This window comes from Gorilla gorilla, chromosome 18, assembly GCF_029281585.2.
Source record: "Gorilla gorilla gorilla isolate KB3781 chromosome 18, NHGRI_mGorGor1-v2.1_pri, whole genome shotgun sequence".
NCBI classification, from domain to species: Eukaryota; Metazoa; Chordata; class Mammalia; order Primates; family Hominidae; genus Gorilla; species Gorilla gorilla.
This window is the reverse complement of record NC_073242.2, coordinates 121,045,884-121,060,447: the sequence shown is the minus strand read 5'-3', so window position 1 is coordinate 121,060,447 and position 14,564 is coordinate 121,045,884. Positions and strand designations below refer to the sequence as shown.

At 54.1% G+C, this 14,564-nt stretch overlaps 1 protein-coding gene across 36 annotated transcripts in view; it reads right to left on the bottom strand.

The window, feature by feature from the left end:
- The window catches only part of LOC115931432 (decreased expression in renal and prostate cancer protein), a 407,507-nt gene that overhangs the window by 117,990 nt on the left and 274,953 nt on the right, over window positions 1-14,564 (bottom strand). For 28 of the 36 annotated variants that reach the window (XR_010131404.1, XR_010131396.1, XR_010131402.1 and 25 more), the window contains 6 exons: window positions 14,051-14,108; window positions 13,725-13,957; window positions 2,508-2,565; window positions 2,182-2,414; window positions 396-453; window positions 70-302 (listed from right to left, as the gene is read on the bottom strand). The gene's annotated coding sequence lies outside the window, so the exon portion shown is untranslated. The other 8 variants (XR_010131395.1, XR_010131424.1, XM_063699777.1 and 5 more) reach the window with 8 other exon arrangements.

The following is a 14,564-nucleotide window of genomic DNA, read 5'->3' as shown; positions in this document are numbered from 1 at the left end:
CTGCAAAACAATTTAAAAATTAGCCAAGTATCGTCATGTATACCTACAGTCCCAGCTACCTCAACTTACGGAGAAAGTTCAGGGCCTGGAGAGAAGGCTGGGAGGCAGGAGCTGGGTCTAAAGAGGCCATTGTAACGATGGAGCTGTGCCTGTGGAGGCTGCTGTGAGGCAGTAGGCTCATCTGCGGAGACTGCCGTGAGGTAGGGTATGGGCCTAAATAGGCCATTGTGAGTCATGAGCTTGGTCTGTAGAGGCTGACTGGAGAGAGTTCTGGGCCTGGCGAGGCTGCCGGGAGGTAGGAGCTGGGCCAAAAGATTTAAGCACATTTACGTTTATTAGGCACTTCATTTCCATTATTACACTGGAATATATAATCAAATAATTATAGAACTCACCATCATGTAGAATCAGTGGGCGTGTTAAGCTTGTTTTCCTGAAACTGGATGGTCCCACCTGAGCGTGATGGGAGAAAGTGACAGATCAATAGGTATTAGATTCTCATAAGCACAGCACAACCTAGATCCCTCACATGCACGGTTCACAACAGGGTGCGTTCTCCTATGAGAATCTAATGCTGCTGCTCATCTGAGAAGGTGGAGCTCAGGCGGGAATGTGAGCAAAGGGGAGTGGCTGTAAATACAGACGAGGCTTCCCTCACTCCCTCACTCGACACCACTCACCTGCTGTGTGGCTCCTTACGGCTCCATGGCTCAGGGGTTGGGGACCCCTGCTCAAGTGCATCCAAAGCGACCCTTCCCACACCAGTCTTCATAGTAGTCAAGGGCAGCAACCACTTAGATCCCAAGGCATGTGCCTCAGCTGGCATTTCATCACAATCAACAGTAAGTGGTAGCTTGAGTCATTGTGAGGTCACTTCCTTGAAATCACCCTAACCCTGGGCCTGACCTTAAAATCCTAACCGTGGGCCCTGACCCTAAAACCCTAACCCTGGGCCCTGGGCCCTGACCCTAAAACCCTAACCCTGGGCCCTGGGCCCTGACCCTAAAACCCTAACCCTGGGCCCTGGGCCCTGACCCTAAAACCCTAACCCTGGGCCCTGGGCCCTGACCCTAAAACCCTAACCCTGGGCCCTGGGCCCTGACCCTAAAACCCTAACCCTGGGCCCTGGACCTGACCCTAAAACCCTAACCCTGGGCCCTGACCCTAAAACCCTAACCCTGGGCCCTGACCCTAAAACAAGCCTAACCCTGGGCCCTGACGCTAAAACAACCCTAACCCTGGGCCCTGACCCTAAAACAAACCTAACCCTGGGCCCTGACCCTCAAACAACCCTAACCCTGGGCCCTGACCCTCAAACAACCCTAACCCTGGGCCCTGACCCTAAAACAACCCTAACCCTGGGCCCTGGCCCTGACCCTAAAACAACCCGAACCCTGGGCCCTGGCCCTGACCCTAAAACATCCCTAACCCTGGGCCCTAGCCCAAATTGTAATGAGGTCTGTTGGGCAAAATTCCATATAAGCATAGTATAAATTAATGAAGCAAATCGTGATAAATTAGTACGATTGACTTTCTGGAGTTTCTGACAATAAAAGTAAGGAAAATGCAGAACACAAAGACAGAGAGTAAAAAGAGAAATTAGGAAAGCATTCTACATGTTTAATAGGAAGACACTGGCCGTGTTTGTGCAGCGGCAGTATGTCGTGACATGACATACTTTGGAGAGAAGTTAACAGATGAGGAAGTTGATAAAAATCATCAGAGAAGCAAAATACTCTTAGCGACACTCAAGTAAACCACGAAATTTCCATAACTTATGTCAGCAAAGTGGGAATATTGTACAGTGTGTGCTGAAGTTCCTATACAACATTGTTTATCTGCCGTTTGTTTGTTTGTAAGGAATGTATATACTAAAAGTTCTTCTTGCTGTCAAAAGAATATGTGTGAATAAGTCATTTTAACTTATTCTTCTGTTTTTCTTTTATCTTCCTGCCATCATCCCACAGCCTTACTTTAGAGATTTTTTCTTTAGAAAATTGAACAAGTGCCCCTTGTGGTGGCACATACCTCGAGGATGGGAGGCAGGGGTGGAAGGGTCACTTGAGGCCATTAGTTTGACACCAGCCTGGCTAACAAAGTGAGACCCCATGTCTGCAAAACAATTTAAAAATTAGCCAAGTATCGTCATGTATACCTACAGTCCCAGCTACCTCAACTTACGGAGAAAGTTCAGGGCCTGGAGAGAAGGCTGGGAGGCAGGAGCTGGGTCTAAAGAGGCCATTGTAACGATGGAGCTGTGCCTGTGGAGGCTGTTGTGAGGCAGTAGGCTCATCTGCGGAGACTGCCGTGAGGTAGGGTATGGGCCTCAATAGGCCATTGTGAGTCATGAGCTTGGTCTGTAGAGGCTGACTGGAGAGAGTTCTGGGCCTGGCGAGGCTGCCGGGAGGTAGGAGCTGGGCCAAAAGATTTAAGCACATTTACGTTTATTAGGCACTTCATTTCCATTATTACACTGGAATATATAATCAAATAATTATAGAACTCACCATCATGTAGAATCAGTGGGCGTGTTAAGCTTGTTTTCCTGAAACTGGATGGTCCCACCTGAGCGTGATGGGAGAAAGTGACAGATCAATAGGTACTAGATTCACATAAGCACAGCACAACCTAGATCCCTCACATGCACGGTTCACAACAGGGTGCGTTCTCCTATGAGAATCTAATGCTGCTGCCCATCTGAGAAGGTGGAGCTCAGGTGGGAATGTGAGCAAAGGGGAGTGGCTGTAAATACAGACGAAGCTTCCCTCACTCCCTCACTCGACACCACTCACCTGCTGTGTGGCTCCTTACGGCTCCATGGCTCAGGGGTTGGGGACCCCTGCTCAAGTGCATCCAAAGCGACCCTTCCCACACCAGTCTTCATAGTAGTCAAGGGCAGCAACCACTTAGCTCCCAAGGCGTGTGCCTCAGCTGGCATTTCATCACAATCAACAGTAAGTGGTAGCTTGGGTCGTTGTGAGGTCACTTCCTGGAAATCACCCTAACCCTGGGCCCCGGGACCTGACCCTAAAGCCCTAACCCTGGGACCCCGGCCCTGACCCTAAAGCCCTAACCCTGGGCCGCGGGCCCTGACCCTGAAGCCCTAACCCTGGGCCCCGGGCCCTGGCCCTGAAGCCCTAACCCTGGGCCCCGGGCCCTGGCCCTGAAGCCCTAACCCTGGGCCCCGGGCCCTGGCCCTGAAGCCCTAACCCTGGGCCCCGGGCCCTGTCCCTGAAGCCCTAACCCTGGGCCCCCGGCCCTGTCCCTGAAGCCCTAACCCTGGGCCCCGGGCCCTGGCCCTGAAGCCCTAACCCTGGGCCCCGGGCCCTGGCCCTGAAGCCCTAACCCTGGGCCCCGGGCCCTGGCCCTGAAGCCCTAACCCTGGGCCCCGGGCCCTGGCCCTGAAGCCCTTACCCTGGGCCCTGGGCACTGACCCTAAACCCCTAACCCTGGGCCCTGGGCCCTGACCCGAAAACCCTAACCCTGGGACCTGGGCCCTGACCCTAAAACCCTAACCCTGGACCCTGGGCCCTGACCCTAAAACCCTAACCCTGGACCCTGGGCCCTGACCCGAAAACCCTAACCCTGGGCCCTGGGCCCTGACCCGAAAACCCTAACCCATGGCACTGGGCCCTGACCCGAAAACCCTAACCCTGGGACCTGACCCTAAAAGAAGCCTAACACTGGGCCCTGCGCCCTGACCCTAAAACCCTAACCCTGGGCCCCGGGCCCTGACCCTAAAACCCTAACCCTGGGCCCTGGGTCCTGACCCTAAAACCCTAACCCATGGCACTGGGCCCTGACCCGAAAACCCTAACCCTGGGACCTGACCCTAAAAGAAGCCTAACACTGGGCCCTGCGCCCTGACCCTAAAACCCTAACCCTGGGCCCCGGGCCCTGACCCTAAAACCCTAACCCTGGGCCCTGGGTCCTGACCCTAAAACCCTAACCCTGGGCCCTGAGCCTAAAACCCTAACCCTGGACCCTGGCCCTGAGCCTAAAACCCTAACCCTGGGCCCCGGGCCCTGACCCTAAAGCCCTAACCCTGGGACCCCGACCCTGACCCTAAAGCCCTAACCCTGGGCCCCGGGCCCTGGCCCTAAAGCCCTAACCCTGGGCCCCAGGCCCTGGCCCTAAAGCCCTAACCCTGGGCCCCGGGCCCTGGTCCTAAAGCCCTAACCCTGGGCCCCGGGCCCTGGCCCTGAAGCCCTAACTCTGGGCCCCGGGCCCTGACCCTGAAGCCCTAACCCTGGGCCCCGGGCCCTGACCCTGAAGCCCTAACCCTGGGCCCCGGGCCCTGGTCCTAAAGCCCTAACCCTGGGCCCCGGGCCCTGGCCCTGAAGCCCTAACCCTGGGCCCCGGGCCCTGACCCTGAAGCCCTAACCCTGGGCCCCGGGCCCTGACCCTGAAGCCCTAACCCTGGGCTCCCGGCCCTGTCCCTGAAGCCCTTACCCTGGGCTCCCGGCCCTGTCCCTGAAGCCCTAACCCTGGGCCCCGGGCCCTGGCCCTGAAGCCCTAACCCTGGGCCACGGGCCCTGACACTGAAACTCTAACCCTTGGCCCTGGGCCCTGACCCTAAAACCCTAACCCTGGGCCCTGGGCCCTGACCCTAAAACCCTAACCCTGGGCCCTGGGCCCTGACCCTAAAACCCTAACCCTGGGCCCTGGGCCCTGACCCTAAAACCCTAACCCTGGGCGCTGGGCCCTGACCCTAAAACCCTAACCCTGGGCCCTGACCCTAAAACCCTAACCCTGGGCCCTGACCCTAAAACCCTAACCCTGGGCCCTGACCCTTAACCCTACTAACCCTTGGCCCTGACCCTAAAACCCTACTAACCCTGAGCCCTGACCCTAAAACCCTACTAACTCTGGGCCCTGACCCTAAAACCCTAACCCTGGGCCCTGACCCTTAACCCTACTAACCCTTGGCCCTGACCCTAAAACCCTACTAACCCTGAGCCCTGACCCTAAAACCCTACTAACTCTGGGCCCTGACCCTAAAACCCTAACCCTGGGCCCTGACCCTAAAACCCTAACCCTGGGCCCTGACCCTAAAACCCTAACCCTGGGCCCTGACCCTAAAACCCTAACCCTGGGCCCTGACCCTAAAACCCTAACCCTTCGCCCTTACCCTAAATCCCTGACCCTTTGCCCTTACCCTAAAACCCTAACCCTTCGCCCTTACCCTAAAACCCTAACCCTTCGCCCTTACCCTAAAACCCTAACCCTAACCCTAGTGAGCCTAGACCACACATTGCACTCCAGCCTGGGTGACAGAGCATGACTCTGTCTCAAAAAAAAAAAAAAAAAAGAAAAAAAGACAGAGAAAAGAAAGCCAACAAGACGCCATTAGGCAAACCATTGTCAGGTTATGGGAGTTTGAGAAGGAAAGTAGAGAAAGGAGAAGCAAGCTTATTTAAACAATGGCTGAAGACTGCCTAAATCATGGGAAAGATTTAGACATCTAAATCCATGAAGCTTAAAGATTCCTAAAGAGGTTCAAACCAAATACATACTCACCAAGTCACAATATAATCAAATAGTCAAAAGTTAAAGAAACTTTGCAGGTCAGGGCAGAATCGAATAATACATTCAAAGTGCTGAAAGAAAAAAAGTGCCAGCAACTAATACTATGTCTGACAAAGCTGTCCTTCAGAAAGAAAAAAGAAATAACGTGCTTCCTCGACAAACAAAGCTGAGGGCATTCAGGACCACTAGGTCTACCTTAAAAAAATGCTTAACGGAGTTTTTCAAGTAAAAATGAATGAAGTTGGGAGCAGTGGCTCATGCCCGTAATCCCATTTTGGGAGGCTGAGGTGGGTGGATCACCTGAGGTCGGGAGGTCAAGACCAGCCTGGCCAACATGGCAAAACCCCACCCCCAGTAAAAATACAAAAAATTAGCCAGGTATGAAGGCCACTGAGATCGTGCCACTGCACTCCAGCCTGGGTGACAAGAGTCAAACTGCATTTCAAAAACAAAAAAACAAACAAAAAAAACAAAACTTGAGGCCTGGCCTTCTGCTCCTCTCCAACCCCCACTTCTCTGGGCCCAAGCCACCTGGGCTGAGGAGGGGGTGAGGTGTGAGCCCCTGCCAGGAACTCCCTGCCCGGACCAAGTACTCGGCCCCCAGGCCTGCATTCAGTGAGGCCTCCCGTGGCATCAGCATGTTCGTGTGGAGGAATGTGGAAGGTCACTCTGTGGCCGTGTTCCCCTGGTACTCCATCCCCTTCCTGACCCCTCCCTGCAGCCACACGAGGCCCAGCAACCTGCCAGTTACTCAGTGGCCTCCAACCAGAGAAAACAACCTGCCAAGTTGGCAGCTGTTGCTCATGAGCATCCACCAGGTGGCACAGGGAGTGTTGACCCTGGGCGGCCCCCTGGAGCCACCTGCCCTGAAAGCCCAGGGCCCGCAACCCCACACACTTTGTGGGTGGTGGAACCTGTTAAAAGCTCACCTCCCACCATGGAGGAGGAGCCCTGGGCCCCTCAGGGGAGTCCCTGCTGGACAGTGAGACAGAGAATGACCATGATGATGCTTTCCTCTCCATCATGTCTCCTGACACCCAGTTGCCTCTACCACTCAGATGATGTCAGGCCCAGTCCCTCAGTGCCCTGCGCAAGGAACAGGACTCATCTTCTGAGAAGGATGGACGCAGCCCCAACAAATGGGACAAGGACCACATCGGTGGCCCATGAGTGGCGGTCATGATCTTCAGCAAGCGGCACCAGGCCCTGGCAGGGTGCACCAGGGTCACTCCAACCAGGATATCCGGACCGTCAGCCAGATGCTGACTCTGGTCCAAAGACTTCTACTCAGTATGGAGCTCCAGGCCACTTTGCAGCCCCTGGTGAGGGAGGTGTACATATCATGAATTGTGGGACCTTCAGAGCTTTTCACTTTTCGGAAAATAGCTCCTGTTGGGGCTACAAGATGGAGTGTGAAGAGGGCCTTGGGCCACAGGGAGGTGCCTGTGGACTAGGGGGAGTTCATGTACCCCTTCTTTCCCCAGAGGGGCTGGACTCAGGTGAGTATGGGGGTGGGGGCTCCTGCACTTCGACACAGGCAGCGGGAGGGTTTTCTCCCCATTCCCTCTGCACTCCCAACTTGAGCTATACTTTTTAAGAAAGTGATTCACCCTGCCTTTGCCCCCTTCCCCAGAACAGAACACGTTGATCATGGGCGGTATTTTTCATTGTGCCAAACAGTTGCCATGACCGTCATTAAACCTGTTTAACACCAAATAATAAGGAAAATAAAATAAAAAATTCGGGCTTGGTGCAGAAACTCACCCCAAATAAATCACCTACCAAAATATTTACATAATGGTGGAAATATTCCAAAATTCAATATTTTGGGATTTATACACAAAAGATAAACAAATTAGAGGCCAAGAGGCTGCCAGAAGGGAAAAACGGGGCCTGGGAAGGCCGTTGTGAGGAATGAGCTGGGCCTAAAGAGGCCACTGGCAGGCGGGAGCTGGGCCTGCCGAAGCGGCCGAGAGGCAGGAGCTTTGGACTCGGGAGGCCGCAATGAGGCGAGAGCTAGCTGGGCATGGAGAGTCCGCTGTGAGTCCGCTGTGAGTCCGGGCCCGTGCAGGCCTTCGAGAGGCAGGAGGCCGGGCCTGCAAAGGCCCACTGGAGGTCAAGTTCTGGGCCTGAAGAGGCCACCAAAAGTCAAAAGTGGGGCCTGGGAAGGCCGCCAAGAACCATGAGCTGGTCTGGGCTGAAAGAGGCCACTGGGAGGCAGGAGGAGCTGGGCCTGGAGAGGCTGACTCGAGGAAGTTTTGCACCTGGAGAGGCCACCGAGAGGACGGAGCTGGGCCCGGGGAGGCCGACTTGCTGCTCTTCCAGGCCCAATTCCAGGCCGACTTGACGACGACTTGGGCCTGCTGGGAGCTGGGCAGGAGCTGAGTCCAAAGACGTTGTTGGGAGGCCAGAGTCAGGCCTGGAGACGCAGCCGGGAGGAAGAGCTGGGCCCGGAGGGGATGCCGGGAGGCTGCAAGTGGGTCTGGAGAGGCCGATTTGAGGAGGCCCGGCCTCCGCCTCCCGCATGGCGGCCTCTGCAGGCAGAGCTGTTTCTCCTGGCTGCATCTCCCGCCTCCCAGCAAACAAGCTTTTTTGGCTCAGCTCCCGCCTGCGTTTGTAGACCCCGAAGTTTCTGCAACCAAGCTCTTCAGACCCACATCCCACCTCCCAGTACCTGAACAGTCCCAGCTCCGGCTGGAGAACAGAGTCTGTAGGCCCCGCTGTTGCCTCCCAGGGGTGTCTCCAGACCCAGCTCTCGCCCCACCACGACCTCCCAGGCCCAAGTCGCTGCCTGCCTCCCAGCAGCCCGCATGCGACCCTGCTCCTCCCTCACGGTGGCCTGTTGAGGCAGGGGCTCACGCTGACCTCTCTCAGCGTGGGAGGGGCCGGTGTGAGGCAAGGGCTCACGCCGACCTCTCTCAGCGTGGGAGGGGCCGGTGTGAGGCAAGGGGCTCACACTGACCTCTCTCAGCGTGGGAGGGGCCGGTGTGAGGCAAGGGCTCACGCCGACCTCTCTCAGCGTGGGAGGGGCCGGTGTGAGGCAAGGGGCTCACACTGACCTCTCTCAGCGTGGGAGGGGCCGGTGTGAGGCAAGGGCTCACGCCGACCTCTCTCAGCGTGGGAGGGGCCGGTGTGAGGCAAGGGGCTCACACTGACCTCTCTCAGCGTGGGAGGGGCCGGTGTGAGGCAAGGGCTCACACCGACCTCTCTCAGCGTGGGAGGGGCCGGTGTGAGGCAAGGGGCTCACATTGACCTCTCTCAGCGTGGGAGGGGCCGGTGTGAGGCAAGGGCTCACACTGACCTCTCTCAGAGTGGGAGGGGCCGGTGTGAAGCAAGGGGCTCCCATGGACCTCTGTCAGTGTGGGAGGGGCCGGTGTGAGGCAAGGGGCTTCCATGGACCTCTGTCAGTGTGGGAGGGGCCGGTGTGAGGCAAGGGGCTCACGCAGACCTCTCTCAGCATGAGAGGGGCCGGTGTGAGGCAAGGGCTCACGGAGACCTCTCTCAGCGTGGGAGGGGCCGGTGTGAAGCAAGGGGCTCCCATGGACCTCTGTCAGCGTGGGAGGGGCCGGTGTGAGGCAAGGGGCTCCCATGGACCTCTCTCAGTGTGGGAGGGGCCGGTGTGAGGCAAGGGGTTCAGGCTGACCTCTGTCAGCCTGGGAGGGGCCGGTGTGAGGCAAGGGGCTCAGGCTGACCTCTGTCAGCCTGGGAGGGGCCGGTGTGAGGCAAGGGGCTCAGGCTGACCTCTGTCAGCCTGGGAGGGGCCGGTGTGAGGCAAGGGGCTCAGGCTGACCTCTGTCAGCCTGGGAGGGGCCGGTGTGAGGCAAGGGGCTCAGGCTGACCTCTCTCAGCGTGGGAGGGGCCGGTGTGAGGCAAGAGGCTCAGGCTGACCTCTGTCAGCCTGGGAGGGGCCGGTGTGAGGCAAGGGGCTCACGCTGACCTCTCTCAGCGTGGGAGGGGCCGGTGTGAGGCAAGGGCTCACGCTGACCTCTCTCAGCGTGGGAGGGGCCGGTGTGAGGCAAGGGGCTCACGCTGACCTCTCTCAGCGTGGGAGGGGCCGGTGTGAGGCAAGGGCTCACGCTGACCTCTCTCAGCGTGGGAGGAGCCAGTGTGTGGCAGGGGCTCATGCCTCTGGGCAGGGTACCAGAGGCATGGGCATCAACAGGCCACCGTGAGGGAGGAGCTGGGCCGCACGCGGGCTGCTGGGAGGCAGGCAGGGACTTGGCCCCGGGAGGCCGCCGTGGGGGCAAGAGCTGGGCCTGGAGAGGCCCCTGGGAGGCAAGAGCGGGACCTGCAGAGGCCACTCTCCAACCATTGCTGGGCCCGTACAGGCCACCGGGCGGCAGGAATTAGGCCCGAAGAACTTGGCTGGAGAAAGTTCGGGACCTACAAAGGCGGTTGGGAGCTGGGCAGGAGTTGAGCCAAAAGAGCTTGCTTACTTGCTGGGAGGCACGGCCGGGAGATGCCGACTTCAGGACAACTTGGGCCTGCAGAGGTCACCGGGAGGCCCAAGTTTGGTGTGGAGAAGCCCACCGACCGGAGACCATTTGGGGCCTGCAGCTGCCATCGGAGTGCAGGAGCTCATCCTGGAGAGGCCACCATGAGTCCTGACCTCGGCCTGGGGAGTGTGGCTTGAGGAAGCTGTGGGCCGACCAAGGCCGCCAGGAGATGGGTAGGCACTGAGTCCAAAGAGGTTGTTGACAGGCAGGAGTCGGGCCTGGAGACACAGCCAGGAAGAGGAGCTTGGCCCGGAGAGGATGCCCGGAGGGTGCAAGTGGGTCTGGAGAGGCCGACTTGAGGAGGTTCTCAGCCCAGAGAGGCCGCCGGAAGGGAAAAACTGGGCCTGGAAAGGCTGTTGTGAGGAATGAGCCCCATGGGCCTGAAGAGGCCACTGGCAGGCGGGAGCTCGGTGTGTAGAAGCTGCTGAAAGGTTGGGAGCTTGGCTTGGGGGGTCCACAGTGAGGCAGATGCTGGGCCTGAAGAATCTGCTTAAAAAGATTTAAACACATTTACATTTATTAGGCACTTTATTTCCATTATTACATATATAAAAATATATATATACGTATTATATATCCAATATATAATAAAATAATTATACAACTCACCATAATGTAGAATCAGTGGGTGTGTTAAGCTTGTTTTCCTGAAACTGGATGGTCCCACCTGAGCGTGATGGGAGAAAGTGACAGATCAATAGGTATTAGATTCTCATAAGCACAGCGCAACCTAGATCCCTCACATGCACGGTTCACAACAGGGTGCGTTCTCCTATGAGAATCTAATGCTGCTGCTCATCTGAGAAGGTGGAGCTCAAGCGGGAATGTGAGCAAAGGGGAGTGGCTGTAAATACAGACGAAGCTTCCCTCACTCCCTCACTCGACACCACTCACCTCCTGCTGTGTGGCTCCCTACGGCTCCATGGCTCAGGGGTTGGGGACCCCTGCTCAAGTGCATCCAAAGCGACCCTTCCCACACCAGTCTTCATAGTGGTCAAGGGCAGCAACCACTTAGCTCCCAAGGCATGTGCCTCAGCTGGCATTTCGTCACAATCAACAGTAAGTGGTAGCTTGAGTCACTGTGAGGTCACTTCCTGGAAATCACCAGCATCCCATTTCCCACTGGCAAAGAGCTCAGCACTGCCCCCTGGGAAACCAAACCTATGCCCAAATCCCATCTGTGTGGGTTTATCTCCTGGGACCCTTCCTAACATATTAGTCAGAGTCCAATCAGGAAGCATAAACCACTCAAAAGTTTAAAGTGGTAAAATTTAATACGGAGAATTATTCATTATAACAGGTGAACAGCATAATGAGAGATTGGCTAGCACAAAGTAAAGAGAACTCTAGAGAATACAGGACTAGCCCAGGCCAGGCATGGTGGCTCATGCCTGAAATTCCAGCAATTTGAGAAGCTAATGCAGGAGGATTGCTTAAGGCCAGGAGCTAGAGACCGGTCTGGACAACACAGTGAGAACCTGTCTCTATCCAAAAGAAGAAAAAAGTTAGCTGGGAGTGGTGGTGCACACTTGTAGTCCCAGCTACTCGGAATGCTGAAGTTTGAGCCTGGGAGGTCAAGGCTGCAGCGAGGCATGATTATGCCACTACAGTCCAGCCTGGTGACAGAGCAAGACCCTGTCTCAAAGAACAAAACAACAACAACCATTTACAGACAGAAAAGAGATAGAGCTAATAAGCTAAGGAAAGATGTTGAAATGTGACAAGTAAAGTAATATGAGGTCTTTTATCTATTTAAAATAATCAAACAAAAAATGACTTACTAAATTATAATACCCTGTGCTGGCAAAGGTGCAGTGAAATGGGCACTTTCTTATACTATGAGGGGTGTTTAAATTGTGTATAAGCCTTCCCGGGTAAAGCTTGTCAATTTTTTAAAATAATGGAGACAGGGTCTCACCATACTGCCATACTGCCTCCTCCAACTCTTGGCCTCAAGCAATCCTCCTCTCTTAGCCTCCCAAAGTGCTAAGATTATAGCTGGGAGGCACCCAAAACCCTGTCAATTTACATCAAGGGTAATGAGAATGTCCATTCACCATGACTCACAGTAATCTTACTTCTGGGGAGACAATTCAATCTAAACAAAAGGTCATCTGTACACACACAGTAAAAATCGGGGAGTAACTGAAGACAGAGTTGGTAAGTGAAATAAGAAACAGTTCTAACAAATTAAACTATGGTATCAATAGGCACCTGGTATAAAAGGTCAGTTGATGTTAGCTGCTACTTTTTTCTTGTTTTGAGACAGGGTCTCACTCTGTCACCCAGGCTGGAGTGCAGAGGCCTGATCATGACTCACTGCAGTCTCAGCCTCCCTGGGCTTGAGTGATCCTCCCACCTCAGCCTCCCAAGTAGCTGGGACTACAGGAACGTGCCACCACACTAGGCTAATTCATGTATTTTTCTGTAGGGATGGTGACTCCCCCTTTGTTTCCAAGGCCTATCGCAAACTCTTGGCCTCAAGCCATCCTCCTGCCTCAGCCTCCCAAAGTGTTGCGATTACCAGTGTGAGCCACCACACCTGGCCAGCTGCTACTTTTAGCAATATCATTATCATTCTTCCACTCCATTAAAAATTATTATTTTCAAGGCTATGCAACAGTATGTATCCAACAGCGTAATTGTAAAAACATAAACAGTTGCCGTCCCTCAGTATACAGAATTAGTTACAGCCCCCCATCTCTGCATATACCAAAATCCATGCTTACTCACGTTTCGCTGTCACCCCTCTGGAATCCACGTATACGAAAATACCAAATATTAGTTGGGCATAGTGGCAAGCACCTGTAGTCTCAGCCACGTGGGAGGTTGAGATGGGAGGATCGCTTCAGCCTGGAAGGTTGAGGCTGCAGTCAGCTGCGATAGCACTACTACCCTCCAGCCTTGGACAACAGAGGGAGACCCTGTCTCAGAAAAAAAAAAACAAAATAAAACAGGTTAGAAATTGTAATGAGGTCTGTTGGGCAAAATTCCATATAAGCAAAGTAAAAATTAATAAAGCAAATCGTGATAAATTAGTACGATTGACTTTCTGGAGTTTCTGACAATAAAAGTAAGGAAAATGCAGAACACAAAGACAGAGAGTAAAAAGAGAAATTAGGAAAGCATTCTACATGTTTAATAGGAAGACACTGGCCGTGTTCGTGCAGCGGCAGTATGTCGTGACATGACATACTTTGGAGAGAAGTTAACAGACGAGGAAGTCGATAAAAATCATCAGAGAAGCAAAATACTGGTAGCGACACTCAAGGAAACCACGAAATTTCCATAACTTATGTCAGCAAAGTGGGAATATTGTACAGTGTGTGTTGAAGTTCCTATACAACATTGTTTATCTGCCGTTTGTTTGTTTGTAAGGAATGTATATACTAAAAGTTCTTCTTGCTGTCAAAAGAATATGTGTGAATAAGTCATTTTAACTTATTCTTCTGTTTTTCTTTTATCTTCCTGCCATCATCCCACAGCCTTACTTTAGAGATTTTTTCTTTAGAAAATTGAACAAGTGCCCCTTGTGGTGGCACATACCTCGAGGATGGGAGGCAGGGGTGGAAGGGTCACTTGAGGCCATTAGTTTGACACCAGCCTGGCTAACAAAGTGAGACCCCATGTCTGCAAAACAATTTAAAAATTAGCCAAGTATCGTCATGTATACCTACAGTCCCAGCTACCTCAACTTACGGAGAAAGTTCAGGGCCTGGAGAGAAGGCTGGGAGGCAGGAGCTGGGTCTAAAGAGGCCATTGTAACGATGGAGCTGTGCCTGTGGAGGCTGTTGTGAGGCAGTAGGCTCATCTGCGGAGACTGCCGTGAGGTAGGGTATGGGCCTCAATAGGCCATTGTGAGTCATGAGCTTGGTCTGTAGAGGCTGACTGGAGAGAGTTCTGGGCCTGGCGAGGCTGCCGGGAGGTAGGAGCTGGGCCAAAAGATTTAAGCACATTTACGTTTATTAGGCACTTCATTTCCATTATTACACTGGAATATATAATCAAATAATTATAGAACTCACCATCATGTAGAATCAGTGGGCGTGTTAAGCTTGTTTTCCTGAAACTGGATGGTCCCACCTGAGCGTGATGGGAGAAAGTGACAGATCAATAGGTATTAGATTCTCATAAGCACAGCGCAACCTAGATCCCTCACATGCACGGTTCACAACAGGGTGCGTTCTCCTATGAGAATCTAATGCTGCTGCTCATCTGAGAAGGTGGAGCTCAGGCGGGAATGTGAGCAAAGGGGAGTGGCTGTAAATACAGACGAAGCTTCCCTCACTCCCTCACTCGACACCACTCACCTGCTGTGTGGCTCCTTACGGCTCCATGGCTCAGGGGTTGGGGACCCCTGCTCAAGTGCATCCAAAGCGACCCTTCCCACACCAGTCTTCATAGTAGTCAAGGGCAGCAACCATTTAGCTCCCAAGGCATGTGCCTCAGCTGGCATTGCGTCACAATCAACAGTAAGTGGTAGCTTGAGTCACTGTGAGGTCACTTCCTGGAAATCACCCTAACCCTGGGCCCTGACCC